Here is a 21161-nt window from a genome sequence, read left to right as displayed (position 1 = left end):
AGCATATGTTTATTATATCCAGGGACTCATTTTAATTTTTATTAGTAGCATGTTTTAAGATATGTTTAAAGCAATGTTGAATGTTGCACCAGAAAGAGTTGCTGAATTACTTGCATAAGTTAAATCTATGAAATACTGCCTATATTCTTCCTTCCACTGCCTTAGCCCATGGTGTCAACTAGCGCATCATTCACTATTACTACTGATATCCGTCTTGCATGCTGAGTGTGCAGTGGTCCCAGGAATTATTTTCTGAACTTCAAGCTCCTAAGGTAACTTTCATTGACTACTGTATAGCTCAAATCAATAGTGCATTTTGTTGTTTTAATGACTTAGCTGTCGGTGTCCCTTCCCTAGTTACTGAGTGGCCTATCCAAAATGAATGTTACTGTGATATGTTTTTTAAAATTACTTGAAGGAAACAGAGCAATACTGGGATATAGACAGAAACTGTAAAATCAGGCATATGCAGCAAATGAGAAATGGTAGATTTAAATCATGGTTTCCTTATATGCAGCAGTCGTAAGAATGAATGAAATAAAGCAGCAAACACTCCAAAGGAATAACTGTAATTTAATGTTTTGTGTATTCTATAATATGATTGTAGGATATATACTCATGAATCCAAAATGTAATTTTAATTGTTAATAGTGGACAGAAGATTCTGAATGAGTACATAGGAAGATGTTTAGGAGTGAGATGGTTCACAGATTCACTGTTTCATAGGTAAATACCAAGCTATCTGCCCTTGTGGGTCATTTTAAGCCTAGCCGATTTCTCTTTTTGTACTTCAGATAACCTATCCCATTTGGTTAGAGATTGGCCTGACCCATCACATGGTTGATAATCATATATTACCCCCAATGAGAATAACTGTGATCATAACATATATAATTTGAGGGGATCCAAGTATAGGAGAAAGCATTTAGGCTCTGTCTCTGTCCATTAGTACCACAGGGGGCAATCCTGGTGCAAGTTTTCCGTTCTTGATCCATAGGTCTAAGTTATGCTTGAATATAGCCAGAGAGGACCTTTTTTAATGTGAATAGGGAGTCAGTTCCATAGCAGCTGTATCCCCAGAGAGATATACTGTTCCACTGAACTGTTCGGCTGATGTTACAGAAGAGGATTAGATCCATAGATTGAGTATTTCTGATGCCATTTGCCTTGCTGATGTGCAGTAAATCAATCAGTAATGGGTTGTAGGATGCCATGTAGAACAGACAAAGGTCATCTTTTAACAGTCTGTAGGACATCGAGTACAGTGACAGGGCTTTGAGTCAGTCCATGTAGGACATGTTGTTTAGGCCTTGTACCCTTTTAGTAATGTATCTATATGAGCATTCCACTTGTTGCATGTGCCTGGACACATACATGCCAAACTGGACATTATATTCAATAACTGACCTAATGAAGGCTGAGTAAAGGGGAACAATAACATCCCCAGATCTAGAACAATATATTTGTTTATATGTTGTACAATATAGAAGGGCTTTCTTGCAACAATGGACACATGTTGGTCAGAAGTTAGGTCACTGTTCACATAAGTTTAAAAATCTCGAACAACTATGTTAACTCTTAGGGGTGTCTTGTCAGTGTAGTAGTTCCCTGTGTTAGATGACTTCATGAAGGATATAATAATGCATTATTTGGCATATAGCTTCAGTCCATGATTTTGGTGCCAGTTATTTATTTGGGACAAACCTTCCTACAGGATGGCTAAGTCATGTAGGGATTCAATGACTGCTCCTAGCTTGAGGTCCTCTGCAAGCTTAGTCAGCCAGAGCCCTTTGGTACTGACTTTTACTTCAGAAAAGTAGATACCAAACAGGAAAGGTCCCAACACAGACCACTGGGAACACCCCTCTGATGACTGCTCTCTTTGTGGAGGTAACATCTAGCAGGTAACATAGGGGGTTATTTCCAGTATTTAGCTTTTCTACTATGCTTGTGGGGGAGTTGTGCCCAAAGCTTTGGCCAGGTTGAGGTATGCGGTGTATATCATTTTTGACTTCATCCATTGCTTTGGTGACCTTTCAAAAAATCCACCAGGTTAACTAAGCATGACCTACCCTGGATGAATCTAAACTCAGATGGGACCAATGTTTGGAAGTTCCCTATGTCCTGATGGATTAATTCCATAAGTCTTTCCATGGAATCTCATTCAAGGCTGGTCAGACTTAGTGGTCTGGACCTGAGTTTGTGGAAGGTCTTGTCATCCATTCACATGGTACAAAGTTTGTACAGAGGCTGAGATTGAACAGTTTTGTTAGGGGTGTAGCTAAATTGTGCTTCATGTTATTTAAGATGCATCCAGAGATACTGCCAGGACCCATCAATGCAGTATTTATTACTTTTGATAGCACTTTTATGATTTGGTCTTGTGTCATAGATAGAGGAGAGTCAGTTTCAGGTATTTGTTGAGGAACAGATGTATGGGGAGAGAGGGGTAAAGTTAGAGCTAAATTTATTGGACAGTAGGTTCACTGTATCGTCAGCCTCAGTGTATATAAAATTGCTCATCAATTCATTGAATTCCTACATTGTGCTTTTGGATTACAGACATAACTAAAAATACCTTACCATTTCTTTGGCTTGAGTAGCTATTTTAGCCTTAAACTTGGCTTTGGTGGATTTTATCAAGCTCCTTTGTTGTTTGTTTATTTCACTGACAAGGGCTCTAGCAATCTTGGAATTCTTCTTCTTTCTTTTGGACAAAATTATTTTTCCTTTTATTATAAAGCTTGTTGCTATCATTGTTCCACCATTTGGATTTGTCTCTCATCTATGCAGCTGTCTACATGCTTGCATATTGTGGTGGTTTCTGTTTCTGCATATTCTGTGTAGTTATCTGGGTTTGGTGGGAATTTGAAGCTTGCCAGAGTACCACCTAGGAGTAGGTAGTTTGTCCTAAAGAAATTTCTAAATGTACTTTGAGTGGAAGGGATTTCTGGTTTCAGTTTTATTTCAAAGGAGACTTGCTTCGTGGTCAGACCTAACAAGTGATGAAGATACACAAGTGATAGTGCAAGATGCTCCCATATTAGCAAGGACAAGATCCAGGATGTTATTCCCCTTAGTGGGTATCTTGACTAATTGTTCCAGGGTATTTGGACTGAGAAAATCCAGGAATCTTTGTGCTTGTGCACTAGTGGTGGTATAGGTATGCCAATATAGAGTCATTGTATGGTGTTGGACTAAAGCTAGCAGAAGATGTGCACTTTAACATTTTTATCATGAATCAAATTTCAAAGTTTACCACTTTTTAACATTATGAATTCTAGCTTAGGTCAAACTGTTTAAATATGGTGTTGTTTTTTTCCATTTGAGAAGTAGTTATATACTTACCAGCTCTAAGCATGTCTCCATTTTGTTAAAAAAAATACTTGTCTAACAAGACTGCACACTCCTAGTGCCACTCATCTTAATGCTTGACAATGCACAATTAATCATGGTACAGTGCCTATCTGAATGACTGGTTTGACAAGTTCTGCAGTATGCTACAACATTGGCATGGTTTTACTAACAGCTTCTGACTGCAATCAGACCACTTAACCTGTTCACAAAACAAGTCATGCTATAAAAGTTGTGCTTTTCTAAATTACATTTGAAAATTACCACTAAGGAACTTTAGAGCAACAGACGTAAAAATATGATTCAATTGAAATGAATATGATTTCTAAAATCAAAATCAGTTTTATCCAAAATGTCAAATATTCCAGAAGTCATTTCTAGCAGAACATTCCCTGTAATGATTAAGCCAAAAGATGCCCCACTTTACACTCATACAATCCCCCACTCTACACTTACACAATATGCAGATGACTCTACGATCATCACTACCTCTGACAATCTATCCCACCATCATACCTTCACACAAGACACACTTCACTGAGTTGAAAAATGGCTCACCACAAACCAACTACTGCTACTTAACCCCAATAAAACTAAATGTCTTATTCTCCTTCCCAAACCTTTCCATCACCTCAAATCTTTCTTCTCACTCTCTTCCCTAAACAGCACAACCATTCAGGTTGAGTCTCATACTAAACTCCTCGATGTAATCATAGATGAGGAACTAAAATTTGATACCCACATCAATAACTGCATAAAAAAAACACCCGAAACTAGGATTGCTATACAGAAACAAAAAATTACTCACTCAAGAATATAAAGTATCCCTTACTCAAGCCTACCTCCTACCTACATTACTATATAATGCCCCTATATTTACCAACCTCCAAAAAAATCTCTTAAATGAAGTGGAGCTAACATATAATAAAGTTGCACGTTTCGCCACAAATCTCCCCTATCGCTCACACCACTGCCCCACCTTAAAAAACTTCACTGGCTAGAATTCCATAACCAACTCCTTCTACCTTAACTTCACCTGATACACTCCATCTTACAACAACTCCTAGCCTGTCCTTCACTAGCAACTCTCATCTACCCCTACATCCCTAACCGGGAGCTTCATAGCTCAGACCAGCACCTTCTCCAAATCTCCAAACCTAATAAATCCATACGAAAAAGCCTTTACAGTCATGCAGTCTCCACATCTTGGAACAAGCTCCCTCTCTATATCAGAACTCACCAAAATTCATTCAATTTCAAGCTATCCCTAAAAGACTACCTACTCAGCTCCTGGATATGCCCCCTGTAAAGACTCTACTTGAGTCAATTCCTCCCCAGCCGTTCTTTTCACACCAGGCCTCTGTCTCCTTTTCTTGTACCTTAGACTCTCCTGGCTGCATTTTTCTACTTCCATATCAGTAACAATGTACATCTTTCGTAATCACTGTTCACTGTATCAGACAATGCTCCTCTATGTCTTTCATCCTCGTTCCTTACCCCTACCTCTCTATCTCTTTTCCCTTACTTGACTCCATGCTATAAGTAAGCACTCTCCACTTACTAGCCCTTCCTTTTCCCTACCTCTTACTTCTTACCATATAACTACATCATTTGCATATTATTTTAAGATCACTAAATGTACCTTTGTAATTAATGTTAAAAACAAATAAGATTCTCTTTTTATGTTTATTGTTTGTAGCTGTATTATGCTTGTAACTAATTGTAATCTTTATATTCTGGAGCTTTTCTCCTCGAGTCTCTGCTGAAAAAGGGCATCAGCCCAGCCAGACTAACCTGGTTAACAAATGGCAAATAAATAAATAAATAATGCCTCAATCAGTTATTTGACTCTAAGGATTATTATTATGATATCTTAAAAATTAACAAGCTAAGAAAGGTCTCAACAGTTTTAGCCAATGAGTAGACAACTTTCTGCTATAATACAAAGACAGAATCATTGCAGCATTGCTGCCATATTCTGAAGTCAAAGATGCAGGAGATAGAAAATAGGTTAAATATACATAAGTGCAACTCTTGACCTTGAATCTTATTCCAGCAGATACAGTCTCAGATGTATTGTTATACCTAAACAAAGACAAAAAGCTCTGCACATCAATTAATTGCAAAATTAGTGCTGGAACAATAAATATATGATTCAGCAATGTTAAAAATTAGATGTTGCTCACCTTCTGGGTCCATCACATCTAGAAAAAATAAATAAATATGGTGGTCATAGCAAAATTTTTATTCTTGTCAACAAAAGTGTATCAAGAAATCCTATCTGAAATCATATCAAAACATAAAACCACTGTAAACATTAAGAACATTCTTTAGCAGTAGGGAATGCTTACTCACCTGAATTTTCAGCATTAGTAATAAAAACAGATGGACTTCACTTTGACTTCTTTTTGCAGACAAATAAATAAATAAATAAAGATTAAAAGCTGTTAATTATTTGGCATGAAATAACAGAGCATATAGCCCTCTACTTGAAGAATCCTTGATAGATAATCACAGATTCTAGACATCAGAACAGTTTCTTCAAGGAATGATGGACAGGCATAGATTCAAAGATGGCCGTCATTCTGTAGACACTGCATATCTACAGCTGTCCAGATACTCTGAATAAAAATTAACCCTGAGGATATACTACAAGATTTTTTACACTAATTTTTGGATATAACTATTCTACAACAACTAAAGATCGCTTGAGAGGTGAAAGAACAGGAGGAAATTAATCAAACTTACAGGATTAGATCTGATTCTTTGTCTGACTCTGAACAGAGTATTAAACAAAGGAACTGTCTGACCAGTAATCATGGATATTTACTTGTTAGTTATACTAGAGTTTTGCTTTGCTTCACAATGTCAAAAGAAGAAAAAAGTATGGAAACAACAACAACTTAAACCAAATTATCAGCACTTCAGTCACCAGAAAAAGATTCAACAATAAAAAGGCAGAAGACTATAAAACAGCAGGAACTTTTAAAAGCTGGAATGACAAATAAACCGGATCAACTGGCTAACATGGAAGATATTTAAACTGCTTTGTTGCCTATTCAAGAAGCTTTGAAATAACTATCAAACCAGGTACTTTCTTTTGGTGCCACATGCAGTCAAATTCTTGAAAGGATGGATAAATCAGAAGCTAGAATATCTGAAAACAAGGACAGAATAACACTGCTTACAAAAAAAAACAGACATTCATGACCTGGATATTCAGTCTATGCAAAACAAAATTCTGGACTTGGAGGCAAGATCCAGAAGGAACAACATAATTATTAGAGAAATTCCAGAAACTATCCAATATAATGATTTAAGTTCTACCATCATACAAATACTCGAAATATTGTTCAACGACTCTGACATTGCTAAGCAAATAGTTATAGAAAGAGCTCATAGAGCTCTCAGAGAAACACAAGCCTCAAACATTCCTAGACCAGTTTACGTCAAAATACTCAACTACCAGGATGTAAATAAAATAATTCTAACTGTTAAAAAGAATGGAGGTTATATTATGTGGCAAAATAACAGAGTTTCTATGGGGCAGGATTTACCATTGCAAATAAGACAAGCCAGACAAGCATTATCTCCATACTGTAAGTTCCTCATTGAAAAGAACATTAAATTCCAAATGAAATACCCTAACACATTAATTTTTACAGTTGATGGATACAAATATTCCATATCTACAAAAAAAGAAGCAAAAGTTACCTTTCTGAAGATTTTTAAGTCTCTACCAGCGTCGGAAGCTTAACTTGACCATCCAGTCTGTTTACAGCAACGTGGATACTGGGATTCCATGCTTACTACGTCTCAAGGCTCCAAAATCCTTTGTCTGTTCTTTTTTCTTCACCAGGCCCCTTGGTAAATATTTACTTAGTTTCTTTTTGCAGCTCCAGCTCGTCCACGAAGATTTTCCGAATTTTTATGGCTTCTACGAACTGTGTCCCTTCGCGAGGTAACAGGAAGTTCTTTGGGTGCTGCTGAGGGTCCGCTTTCGAGGTGGCGCATCCGGAAGTCCGTCTGTGTAATGGTTCCCCCGTCGTGAACTCGAAAACAAGATTACATGATCAGGAAGTAGGAAGATTGCTGTGGAAGAATGAGAAACTAGTTGGACTGTAAAACGAGTGTCCGTGGACATTTAATGTATGTTACAGCTTTTATTTATTTATTTATTTTTTAAGGGAACTGAATCCATTCAGGTAGGATTAAAACTAAACTAATAATGTACTGGGTAAAATGTGTTATTTAACTGATATGGTAGAAGTAAGATAACTTTATCATAATTATTCTTTTTTTTTTAGGTAGTTTATCCTGAATGTGGTTGTGATAATAACATTGTAGTATACTGTAATATTTATTTTCCTGTCTTAATGATGTGTTTCAATACTGCAAATGTTTAGATACAAAGGGGATTTAGTGTTGGGATAATCAGTAGGTTTAAAAATCAGAAGATATTATATCCTGGCTTTTCTAGGAAAGTGAAGGCTATCTTCTTTTATACTGGCATGTGGTTCTGACTGTTTTAGGAACTGTGTTATTTAGTTATAATTTTATATATTCAAGTATAGTACCCAGTAAAGCATAGTTAATGCTATGTGTATTCACATGTGTTGCTGTCATTATAATGTTAAATAAGTTAGATTAGATAAACAAAGTCAAATTTAATTTTATATTTATAGGTTAAATATTGTTTTTTTCTCTTTCCTAGATAACTAAACATATAGTGAATTATCTTGAAATCAATAATGCTATTGTTTAATAGGGGTACTGTCATATATCGGTTTAGGTTAGATCTAAATAAGATAGTTAGCTATCTTAGGGTAATACAACCAATTAATATAACTAATAATATATGTGAACTATTAGAGAGGTAGAATAATAATTTTGAGTGTAGTGAAGATCATTTTTGTTTACTAAATAATATGTTCAAGAGCTGTGGATAGTTATCAGTGTTTATTAGGGAATGTTTTGGTTAGGCTTTGTAGGGTTAGATGTAGTCTCTATAGGTTTTTTGCATGTTTTTGGTGTTTTATTTTGTAAGTTAAAGAGTAGATGTTTAGTAAGATTGTGTACCCATAAAAGTTTTAACAGTGTAAAAAACCTATTTATGTCCTGGTCCAGGGGAATAGTGGATAGGCACTGGTTAGGGATGGGACAACAAGTCTGCTTCCAGACATTATTTACTGTGCTAATACATTTGAATTTAGTATCGTCTCTCAATTTGAAAATATATTTAAAAGATTTAAATATCTTAGTATGTAGATAGTAGAGTCATGGAATACTAAAGGGCTCCAGAATTTGAAAAAAAGGAAATTATTTTTTCATTTATTTCTCCAGTCAAAGGCATGTTTTATTTTATTACAAGAAACCCATTTGACAAATGATCAATGGACTGTCCTTAAGAATAAGAAATGGATTAGAGAGGTGGTAGCTTCGGAAGGGACAACTAATAGTGCAGGGGTGGCGATTATTATTAAAAACCAATATCAAGAGAAAATTCTAGATTTTAAAATAGACAAAGAGGGAAGATGGTGTTATGTGATTCTTTCATCTAAACTTTATGATTAACCAGTGATACGTCTTAATATATATGCCCCATGTACCAATCAACAACTTTTTATAATCACTCTATTTTATCCTTAATCAATATAATAATTACTATATAATAATAGGAGGGGATTGGAACACATACCAAGATCCCAAATTAGATAAATCAAGTTCACACAGGTCCTTTAATAACCAAGCAGTGATAGCACTACAGGAACTTAAAACAGACTTTAAACTATATGATCCATTTAAATACACAAACAATCAAATGATTGCAAATAACTTTACATTTTATTCAAGTTGTCATAAAATGTGGTCCAGGATCGATTTTTTTCTAATTTCAGACGTACTAATGTCTTTTGATCCCTATGTATCCATACAAGCTCGACATTTGATCATTCTAGGATCACATTAACTTTCAATAAGGACACTAGACATAATATACATCTTAGAGGTTATAATTGGTCCTTAAATCCATATTTATTAAATAAAGAAGATATAATAAAAGAAGTTAAAGAGACCTTCAATCAGCTATTAGCTAATCTTTTTAAACACCAACATCCGTCTGACATAGAATGGGCAACGACCAAAGCACAAATAAGAGGAATATTTCTTCAAAAGGCTACCCATTATAAGAAAATACAATCGAGAGACATACAAGAATTGGAAACTAAAATTAAATTACTGGATCGGGATTTAATTGGGAATTATAGTAAACAAACTGAAACAGAGTTATTAAAATGTCAGAAGGACCTTTTTTTACTACAAAATAGTAAATTATCATTCTATGAACAGAAAATGCTGGTAAAATACGCTAATCACATACAGACCCCTTCAAAAGCATTAACGTGTATCATTAATCAATCGAAAATACCTTCTCAAATTTCTGAAATACACTTTAACAATAAAACATACACCAATACTGAAGACATTATGAATGTCTTTGAATTGATATTTTCTCAAGTCTATGGTGAACATCAGGATTTAGTTATAAATAAGAGTAATAATGACTTTTTGCAGAAGATAATCTTTCCAAAAATTGGTGATGAGTTTCATATGAACTTAGTCAGACCAATTTCCTCAGAGGAGATAACAGATACAATTAAGAATTTGAAGCCATATAAAGCCCCAGGACCGGATAGTATGACCACGGAATTTTATAAAACTTTTAGTGATACTTTGGGGAAAATGCTTCCACGTGTATTTAACTATATAATTAATAATAAAATTAATGACCCCCACTTTAATGCTTCGAAAACTATTCTTATACCAAAAGAGAATGCTGATTTGCAAAATCCGGATAACTATAGACCTATTTCACTTCTGAATATAGACATGAAAATTATGACATCGATTTTGGCTAATAGATTGAAGAAGGTAATTAACCTGATAATATCAGAGGAACAAGCTGGTTTTATAAATGGCAGACAAACAACAGATAATACGTTATCACTTCATACACTGATTTCATACGCCACTCATAGAAATTTTAATGTTTATGCACTCATAATAGACGTGCAAAAAGCTTTTGATAGAGTTAATTTAGAATTTTTGTTTGATATTTTATCATATTTTAATATACCTCAAGACTTTATTTTAACATTAAAAAAACTATATAATAATCCCTATACAAATCTAGTTATTAATAAAAATCTCTCAAAAAGAATACAAATTAAGAATGGTACCCATCAAGGATGACCGTTATCTCCTATATTATTCAATCTATATTTAGAACCATTATTTCTACATATCAAACAAAATATCTATCACAATGCTCCAATACTGTATGGTACGAACATTTCCATGGCTGCTTTTGCGGATGATCTAAATATTTACTGTACGACACCTGTTTCAGATACCAAGAAAATATTAAAAGCAGTGGAAGACTTTGCAAAAATATCTAACTACAAAATAAATTTTAGAAAAACTAAGTTATTTCCTTTAAAGATGCCTACATGCCTACACCCTTTTCGCTTTTACCATTGGTAGGTCAGGTAAAATCCGAAGAAAAAATAAAATATTTGGGTATTGTTTTTTCAACAGATAATAGAGACTTTTATGTGAACAATGTTAAGTTAATTTGGGAGCATATAGTGTCTGATTTAAAAAGATGGAATAATTTGAAACTACCAATAATGGCAAAGACCACAATTATTAAAATGAACATACTTCCCAGAATATTATATATCTTTAGAGCTACTCAAGTCCAAATTTCTAGGAAATTCTTCAAACAACTTCATACGGAATTAGGTAGATTTGTATGGGAACCTAGAAAAACTAGGATATCCTATGATAAACTGATGACTCCGAAAAACAGGGGTGGTTTAGAGTTACCGAATTTTGAAGCATATTATTTAATAATAAATGCTAATAGAATTCTAAGAGTGGTTAACTTTGATAGGTCCAGTCCTAAATGGTCACCCAAATGGTTGATTCTGAATTATAAACATGTTGCTGGACTGGGTATTAATTGTAAGGCATTACCTTTTTTAAATAAAGATACCCTTAAAATGTACGCTCTGATGGAACATATCAGAATATATATAATATCAGTACAAAGTTTGTTTACCGCACTAAATCTCTTACAATATATAATGACTTTTCAACCATTTCATAAGAACCCGAATTTGAAAATTGGTAATCAGCTGATAGATCTTAAAAAATTCCCACTTATAAGTGATTTAACTATACTTGATTTATATCCCTTCCTTGGTATCTCAATACATGACATCCTAAGAGAGATGAATCTCCCTAACTCGTATTTAATTATAATGAGACAGTTACAGGATCTGTCAATAAGTTATTTTAGTAATAGTAATTTTAAAATTAAAGAAGAAGATTTAACCATGTGCCTAAACTTATGGCAAACTCGTACGCAGGACTGTAAATATATAACGGCTTCATATAATTTGATAAAAGACGTGAAATATAATAACCAAATACTTTTATCCAAATACTGGAAGGAGAAATTGTTAATGATTGAAGATAGTAAAATAGTGAAAGCAATTAATTTAACCTTAAAATCAGTATCTCTTCAAAAGTTATTATTTACTCAGTTGATGATATTTAATAATGCATATTACACTCGTCTCACTCTATATAAATTCAACTCTAAAAACTCACCTAAATGCCCATATTGTTTAGATCAAACGGCTGACCTTTTACACATGTTCTGGAGTTGTAAATGTATTTTCAAACTTTGGAATTCTTTAAAAATTAAATTACAAAAAATGGGATATCAACAGTCTACACTTTCTTGGGAGTTTATGATTCTTCATATTCCCCCGAATAATTTGGATAGATCCCAAAGGATCATACTCATAAATATTTTTCTGTTAATGAAGCTGTATATATATATATATATATATATATATATATATATATATATATATATATATATATATAGCTACAAATAGGTTGAATCCATCCCAGACTTCATGGGAAAACTTTAAGAATGTAGCGATAAAACACATCTTAGCACATAAATTACTAATTAAAGATCATAAGAAAAGTATAAATAACACAAAAATATGGGAGCAAATCTTTAATATTGCGTTAGCGTAAGGTTCCTATCCACTTTTCTCCAGGAAGTACATACTAAATATGGAGCTTAATATAGATAAGCCTTATATTGATACTAGATTTTCATTTTCGCTTTCTTTAATACTCATCTAGAAGTTTATATTAATGTATAATGACTTTATGTAACTGTTGGAGGCATTCATGTATATATTGTAAATATGTTGTGGTATTGTATTAACATTTGAAAAAGAATAAAGACTTATTATTGAAAAAAAAAGGAATGATGGAGAGGCATCTTGCTGAGTACAATAAAAGTGACATATATGCTTAATTTAGTTTCATGAATACACATAGAATTTGCCAACACATAAAATGGAAAACAGGTCTGACCCAGTGTTGGTGAAGGATGAAGCCCTGACTGTATCCCAAGAAACCAATGTTTGATTAACAGCAGGTAGAGGAGGAAACGGTGAATGATGTCAGATCACACATCTTGGGGGAATGTAGGCATATTGGCACAGTATGAAGTGCTTAGTGTGCAGTTTGACTGCAGGGTTGCACATGCATGGATGTGCATATGTACCTCATGAGACAGCTATAGCAAAGCTTGAAGGTTATTCCAGGGGTAGGATTAGGACAGTCTGTATGATCTGCAGAGTGGTCTATTCCCTAACAAATTATTTTCACCTCCATCTAGAAATGAAGAGGCCAGGGGTGGTGGTGGGGTCTTGCTTTAATGGAGAAAATGGTGGGTCATTCAGGTGCAGGAATTGTAGCTATTCTCTCAGTCCTGCAAACCAGACACACATACACACTCACAAAGAAAAAGTAACATAAAAATAGAAACGATGTAGAGATGCTAGATGTTTTTGTCTCCAGCAGAGATATGTTTTCCAATTAATAGCCTCCATACTTTTATATTTACTTTACTATTAGTATGCTATACACACACACACACACACACACACACACACACACATACACATATATATATATATATATATATATATATATATATATATATATATATAAAGTGTTATTTTAGAAGAAATATTAATCAAACTCAAGTGCTGCTAGAATTCACTTCAATGCAATAATAAATAAGTAAATAAAGATCAAGATTATACAAGTTCTGGCATTTTAATTTCTCAAAACATGGTTATACACATTAAAGACATCCACAAAGATTTATTATATTTTAAAATGATTTCTTAAAAGCTGTATTGATGCTCCTACTATCCAGACACTTGCTTGACTATATCCCTATTACTTTTGCTGTGGTTATTAGTCACTAACAGAGAACCATCAGAATCTCTTTTACCATGTAAGAGATAATTACTAGCTGTCCTGTGATAACCAACCCACTCACTTTTAAACTAGCTGCTTTTAAAGTCTCCTTCCACTTCTTTTTTTAACTTTTACCATAAATAATGCTAAGGAAAGAAAATGTAAATTACGATTATTTCATGTCTAATTGAAAATGTATGACACCATATTGCATGTTAACTCTGAGAAACATATACCATTAAAAGAACTGTATTACATGTTCAAAGTAAAGGAATTATGTCTGATCAGCAAACAATTACTCCTTGCCAACAGTCATGTTATTGAAATGCAGAGTTGAATTTGTTTTGAAAATATTGAAAAAAAAGAAATAGTTGCATTCAAACTTTTGACCAGTACACAGATGGCTCTAACAACATGCATGCAATTTTTCTCACAATCATTAAAGCAAATATTTGTATCTTATACTTCCACAGAAAAAGACAGAATCAGATTTTAAGCTACAATCAAGTGGACAGCCTAAGTTTGAGGAATATTCCTAAAATTGTATCAACATTAAAGATGGCATCAACCATCTTCTACAGACCAAACCCATAGCAAAGTGTTACCAAACAAACCCAAACATGAATTTGAAGAGCAATTATCTCCTGGATCATTACATCTGACATTAAATTTTATGTTGTATACCCAATACATCTTTTAGCTTATAAAAACATTAATCCCTAGACCATTTAAACATAACATAAAATTCTAGCCTATCACACGATAGCTTCCATCCTTACTAATTATAAGATATATCCCAAAATAGTAAGCATTTATTTAATCCAGTTCCTTCTGACATTATTTTTTATTTACACCCCAGGATTCACAAAGCTGAAATTTCCGTGCAGGAGTAGTGTAGCCACTCCTGCATGGAATATGGACACCAAGCGATATAGGAACATGCTATTTTGACGTGCATGAGCCTACCTACAATATTCCTGCACAGAAAGCCCTGCAGTTTGCTAATCAGCTCATTTACTGGTGAAAACCATGCAAATGAGCTGAACTGGTGATTCAGGAAATAGGCAAGACTCCATGCAGGAACAGTGTAGGGTGCAGAAATGTATTTGGCTAATTGCCAAATATGTTTCTACAAAATAGAAAATGGAGGCATGACAGCCTCAAAGAAAGCATGTATTCCCTTAATTAGGCATGCCAATGGCCAAATATATGGCCATTGGCATGCAAAATGTAATAACATTTATAAAATGAAAGTTTTTTTTTTTGGCTGATCTTAGCCGGTTAAGCTTAGGGCAGTGCTGCACAAGTGTGTTTGTGGAGAAAATAAAAAAAGAAATGAAAAAGCACAAATAAGTGAGAAATCTGCATTTGCCATTATAGTCAATGGCATGCAGAATGAAAACAATAACAGGGAATAGTGGTTGCTAAGGGGAAAGGCTTAGTGTAAGTCAGTGGTGCATGCAAATGAGAGGATTTATACTGAATCACAAATTTCTTCTAAGTGAAAGACTGCATCTAAACGTGTAGGTGCTGTAACACCAATGAGTAGACAGGAGGAGCAGCTAACATGAAAAGGGGATATGTCATGATTGCTGTAAGCACATTGGAGCTCAATGGCCCATGTTTGCCCTTAGCTAAGCACAGCTAAGGCAGGGGGTGTGTCCAAGGCTGTATTACCCTATTCCATGAAATGCAGAGCATGTTCACATCTAGGAAGGGCTAGTCCTGCTTAAAACTCTTTACTTTAGCTAAACAGATGAGCTCAGTGTGCACTTGGCCTAAAACACACACAAAAAAAACACAATGGATAGCAAAACTGTTGACATTTGAGCATTGGGAATGCATGGCATGCATCAGGGCTTAAACAAGGAGAAAATGGGAAAGAGAAACTGCAGAAAGAAGGGAATCAAAGAGAACAATCATACCTGGCAGATGGGATGTATCAGAATTGGCCAATTGCACAGGCAGCAGCCCAGCACATTACTATAAACTATGCAAACATCTTTCAGTCTGTTTTTTTTCCCACAAACTCTACACCACTGGTGTACACATTTAGGGGGATTTTAAAATGACAAATCTAACAAAACATGTTAGGGGCTGCTGTTGCTCTGATCTATCAGCATGTGCTAGAGACTGAGGGTGGTGAGGGAAAAAATTCTGACAACCAACTCAGACTGAGGAGGGGGTGAAGAGTGTTCAGACCCATGGTAACCTACCAGGGGCTACATGATCTGGAGATTGATGCAGTGTGGACAGGGACATACTTTAGGAACTTATTGAGCTCTGCTGGCCTCGCCTCAGAGCCAGATCCAACAAAAGGGAACCCACCTTATTCGATACCAAGGTATGTGTAGCCTTAAGAATACCAGCTACAGGTACTTTCCAAAAACAAATTGGGGATATCATGGGGATCTCAGAAGCATCTGGGTTCAGGATGCTCCACCGTTTCCTGGATACCATGCAACCACATGCCGTTGAGCACATTCACTTCCCCAGCTCCTATGAGGAGAGGACTAGCAATATGCATCTCTTCCACCTTGTAGCAGACTACACAGAGGTACTGGGTGCCATAGACTGCATAAACGCCCACATCAAAGCACCACCTGGTGATCGGGGTAGGGTCTACATAAACTACATGGGCTTCCCCTCCATCAACTGCCAGGTTGTGTGGGATGCCAAGGGCATTATTATGAATGTGTGTGCTGGCAGCCCTGGAAGCTATCACGATTCAGGAAGCAACGTGGTGCACGTACGGCAACTGCACGGCTGTAAAATCAGCACATCAAGACCAAAAATGTAGCCAGCAGGAAAAGGTGGAAATCAAAAGATTTTAATATAAAAATCACATAACTAGGTAGAGGGTAGTAAGCCCAACTACCTGTCCCAAACCGGTTTCGGCTGTAATAACCTTCTTCAGTGAGGAAACATAAGCCAATGGAAACCATTCATATATATATATATATATATATATATATATATATATATATATAGTATCACAAAGACAGTTCATTAGTGCATTAAAATTGGTCATTAAGCCCAGGTGGGAACAAAGCCCCTAATTTAATAATCCATTTGTGTTCCTTAAAGTTGAGTAAATCATGCCAACCTGATTTATCCCTACATTTTCCTACAATGCAATCAATAACAGTAAAATAAAAAGATGCAGAGTTATGTTTGCATACATGCTTATACAGAGCATTATTAGGACACTTATTCCTAATATCACTAAGATGCTCTCCAATCCTGAGACGAAAAGGCCTAGAGGTTTGTCCCACATAGAATAAGAAGCATATATATATGTGACTAAGTAGATGACCCACTCTGTACTACAGTTAGCCCAGAAGTTAATGTTGAAAACTTCTGACGTGTTACGACTACTAAATTCCCTCGTATGTTGAACTTTGTTGCAATATGTACAGTGGCCACATGGTATACAGCCCAACACTGGGCCACCTCTGAGTGTATGTTGAGTGGGAACAATAGAGCTAGGTCCCACCCTCTTGTAATAGCTAAAAAGGGAACCCAGTGTACGTCCTCTCCTAAATGAGAAAGAGCATCTGTCACCCAAAAAGGTGTAATCTCCCCTTGGCCATAAGGATGTTCCAATGTCTATTGATGATACTCATGAACCCATGTGTATTACGTCCATCTGTGGTCACAAGACGAACCAGAGAATTAGATAAATCTCTTTGTTTGTCCTTGTATTGTAACAAATTAGTTCTATCTTGATTGGAAGCCCAGTGACAAGCAGTGCTGACAGTACCAGAAGGGTAACCTCTCTCACAGTTCAACATACGAGGGAATTCAGTAGTAAACATAACTCTGCATCTTTTTATTTTACTGTTATTGATTGCATTGTAGGAAAATGTAGAGATAAATCAGGATGACATGATTTAGTCATCTTAAAGGAATGCAAATGGATTATTAAATGAAGTGATTTGTTCCCACCAGGGCTTAATGACCAATTTTAATGCACCAGTGAACTGTCTTTGTGATACTATAAATATATATGTGTATATATATATATATATATATATATATATATATATATATATATATATATATATATATATATATATATAAATGTTTTCTATTGGCTTATGTTTACTCACTGAAGAAGGCTATTACAGCCGAAACCGGTTTGGGACAGGTAGTTGGGCTTACTACCCTCTACCTAGTTATGTGATTTTTATATTAAAATCTTTTGATTTCCACCTTTTCTACTGGCTACATTTTTGGTCCTGATGAGCTATCACGATTCCCACATCTGACAATCATTGCAGCTGTACTGGGCATTTGCAGTGGGGACATCCCATATGGCCAGCTGGTGGGAGATGCTGGCTATGCACTGAAGCTGTGGCTGATAACACACATCAGAAATGCACACACACCCACACAAGAATGCCATAATGAGGCACATGCACAAACCAGATCATTATAGAGCATGTGTTTGAGATGATATGCCATGGTTCTGCTGTCTTGACATATCCGGTGGAGCCTTGCAGTACTCTCCAGCCACACATGCACACATGTTCATAGTATGTGCCATGCTACACAATATGATCCTGCAGTAACAGCTGCAGCAGGAACAAAATGGGGAAGGGCCACACATCCCCCCACCATTGCCAAGGCCTCCACAGGCAAAGAGTGACTTGGAGTAGGAACATCCTGAGTCTGTCCCTGTATGCAGATGGAGGTGTGCCCAGTATGCCATGACTTGGCAAAGAGGCAATGCAAAGCACATACACTGACACTGTAGGGCCCTAGGCACTGATCTCTCTCTCGCTAGCTTGCACACACAGTAAAATGGATGCCAACCATAACATCACCTATATCTGACCATGTATAGGTAGAGTATTGCATGAATCCGATATATTCAGCCCTCAAGCACCACCCTCACAATAGCTGCAGGCAGACGGTAAGTCAGTCTCTGTAACACAATAAACAAATGGAGTGGAATTTGCTGATAGCATATCTATTGCATTGATAAAGCATATAAGGGCATAGGGTGGCTAACTGGGACAGCAGCAGACAGCTGACAGCTCTGTGGGACAGCAGGAAGTGTATCCCCAGTACTGTTCTACCCACACCATGCAGTACCACCCTAGTTGACAAATACCTGTGCAGTATATATGATGAGCCAAATAACTGGGGGGGTCATAGGTCACATGCATGGATGTCAAAGTGGTGGTCCCATACCCACCACCAAACCCACACAGCTGATCAGCTGTAGAAAACCATACAGAAATGCCTGTAAACAGCCACCACATGGCGACAGCCATGAAATCCCCACCCACAGACATTTACACAGTGATATCACAGCAGGTCTGGCAGTGGCAGTATGGCTTTGAAAGGTAAGAAGTCTGAAGCTACAAATGTCTATGCCAGAACAATCTGACCTGTGGTTAATACTGTTATGCCTGTAGTCTGAAAGATAGGGCACACCACTATGCTAAATGGGACCAAAATGTTAAGCAAATATCAGCACAGTCTGTGCAGATGTGTATAGTGTTCAGTTGTGTCAACCCCCCCCATAGTTCCCATAGAAATGCAGTAACTTGTTCCTAGCCTTAGGCAGCATCCAGCTGTCACTCAAAGTGATGGCACAATAGTAACAGAAAGCAATTGCCAGTAACATCCACAGTCAACTTACTGCTGCCATCCCAATGGTGTCTCCTGCTGGCTGCCTGGGAACATATGATCATCAGAATGCACTGCCTTGCTACAGATGGCCTGCATCTGTCACACTAGCTCTACAGGCCTCTGGCAAATGCCTATGCCTCACCCACAGTGCCCTGTTAGGAGTGTCATGGGGTCCATAACACCAACATAACACAGTCCACAAAATGCAAAGAAAGGCCATGCTGATAACTGCTAGGAGCAAACCTGCCAGCCTCATGGAACCAGAAATCTGGACAAAGCCATGAATAATGGGGTGATGAAGGTTGAAAGAGAAGGACACCTGTGAAATACTGCTCTAATAATGTTATAAAGTTGATGGAATGATTTGGAATAACTGATTTGGTACGAAGTCTGAAACTGCAATGTCAACTGTCAGTAATATCTGACTCCAACCCTGAGTGACTTGTAAAACATTTCGCTTGAAAACCACACTTATTTGGGTAACCAACAAGATATATGAGTCATGGATATGGACATTCTGTGATACTCTGTACAGTTGACAGGCATGGCTGGAAGTTTAAACATGGGAATGCACTCACTGAAGGCAGATCTTACCCTGGAAGATGATGACATGTCTGCACACACAGAACCCTGGGCCACAGCCATGGGGAGTAACACACCCCCTCCCTGATCACTCATCCTATGCAACATTCTGACCCCAACATGTGGCCATCCAAGCAAAATGAGGTGGGCCATACATATATGTGTGACAAACACACACCTCCAGGTTGGTCAAACAGTCTGACACACACAAAACCCTCCAAGTGCAGTCAACCATTGAGGAGAACCCAGTGTAAAGTACTGGTAGCTATAGGCAAAAATATCTGCCCAGGACACATACTCCCCATATTTCCTAAACCCTACAAATCTATCTGGAGTCTGTCTCTCACCCTCATCCTGTCTGACTTATATTACCCAACTGTGGACTGAAAATCAGACAGGTCAAAACATAAATTCACAGAGATTCCACCATTGTAATATATCACCAATGTGGTAGACCATTTCCACAGCACCAGCAGTCAATTGCTTGTAGGCACACCTCTCAACAAGCTGGATTGTGCAAGAATGCCCAGCATTTAGCCCATAAATGGGTGTGTGCATCATCCATACTGTATTCCTCTGGTAAATCACTGTAATGATCTGAGGAGGAATGTCACGAGGTACTGAAACAATACATGACCGTGTCAAATGGCATATATGACACATGTCTGCTAAAACAAGCCCTGTAACCCTAGCAACCCCTTCATTACTGAGAGAAATTGTCACAATCACTATATGGCTCATTGTCCTCACATTTTGATAGGCTATCTACAGATATCCCCACATTTTAAAAGGCTATCTCCAGATATCCTGCACCAACAGGTTGAGAGATATGGTTGCAGCACTAAACAAACCAGACTGGAGTACAACAATCCCTGGAATGGAGTCCCACATGTACTATAGAAGGACACATTGGGCATGCTCATACACTTAGAGAAATGTCAGTAGGATCTAGGAATGAAAAAGGCCTTCCCAATCCAATGTACTTCCCATTGTCCAACCTTAGCAGTCCTGGAGATGTCTATCACTATAGAAGTCACTTTTGTCAAGTCTAGCCCCTTAAGCTCTGTGGCATGTGCAATAACTGCATAACACTCTAGTAACAAATAGCTGTTGAGGTAGGAGATCTAGTCTCAGTCCTTCCAAATGTAAAAGTGCATGTATGTTCAAAACTAAAACCTTTTGGGTCCATTCAAACCCAGTACACTTTCCCTAGCCCTACT

This window comes from Protopterus annectens, chromosome 4.part0, assembly GCF_019279795.1.
Source record: "Protopterus annectens isolate FY-2018-M chromosome 4.part0, PAN1.0, whole genome shotgun sequence".
NCBI lineage: Eukaryota > Metazoa > Chordata > Ceratodontiformes > Protopteridae > Protopterus > Protopterus annectens.
The sequence above is the reverse complement of the archived record's forward strand: the minus strand, read 5'-3'. Positions refer to the sequence as shown.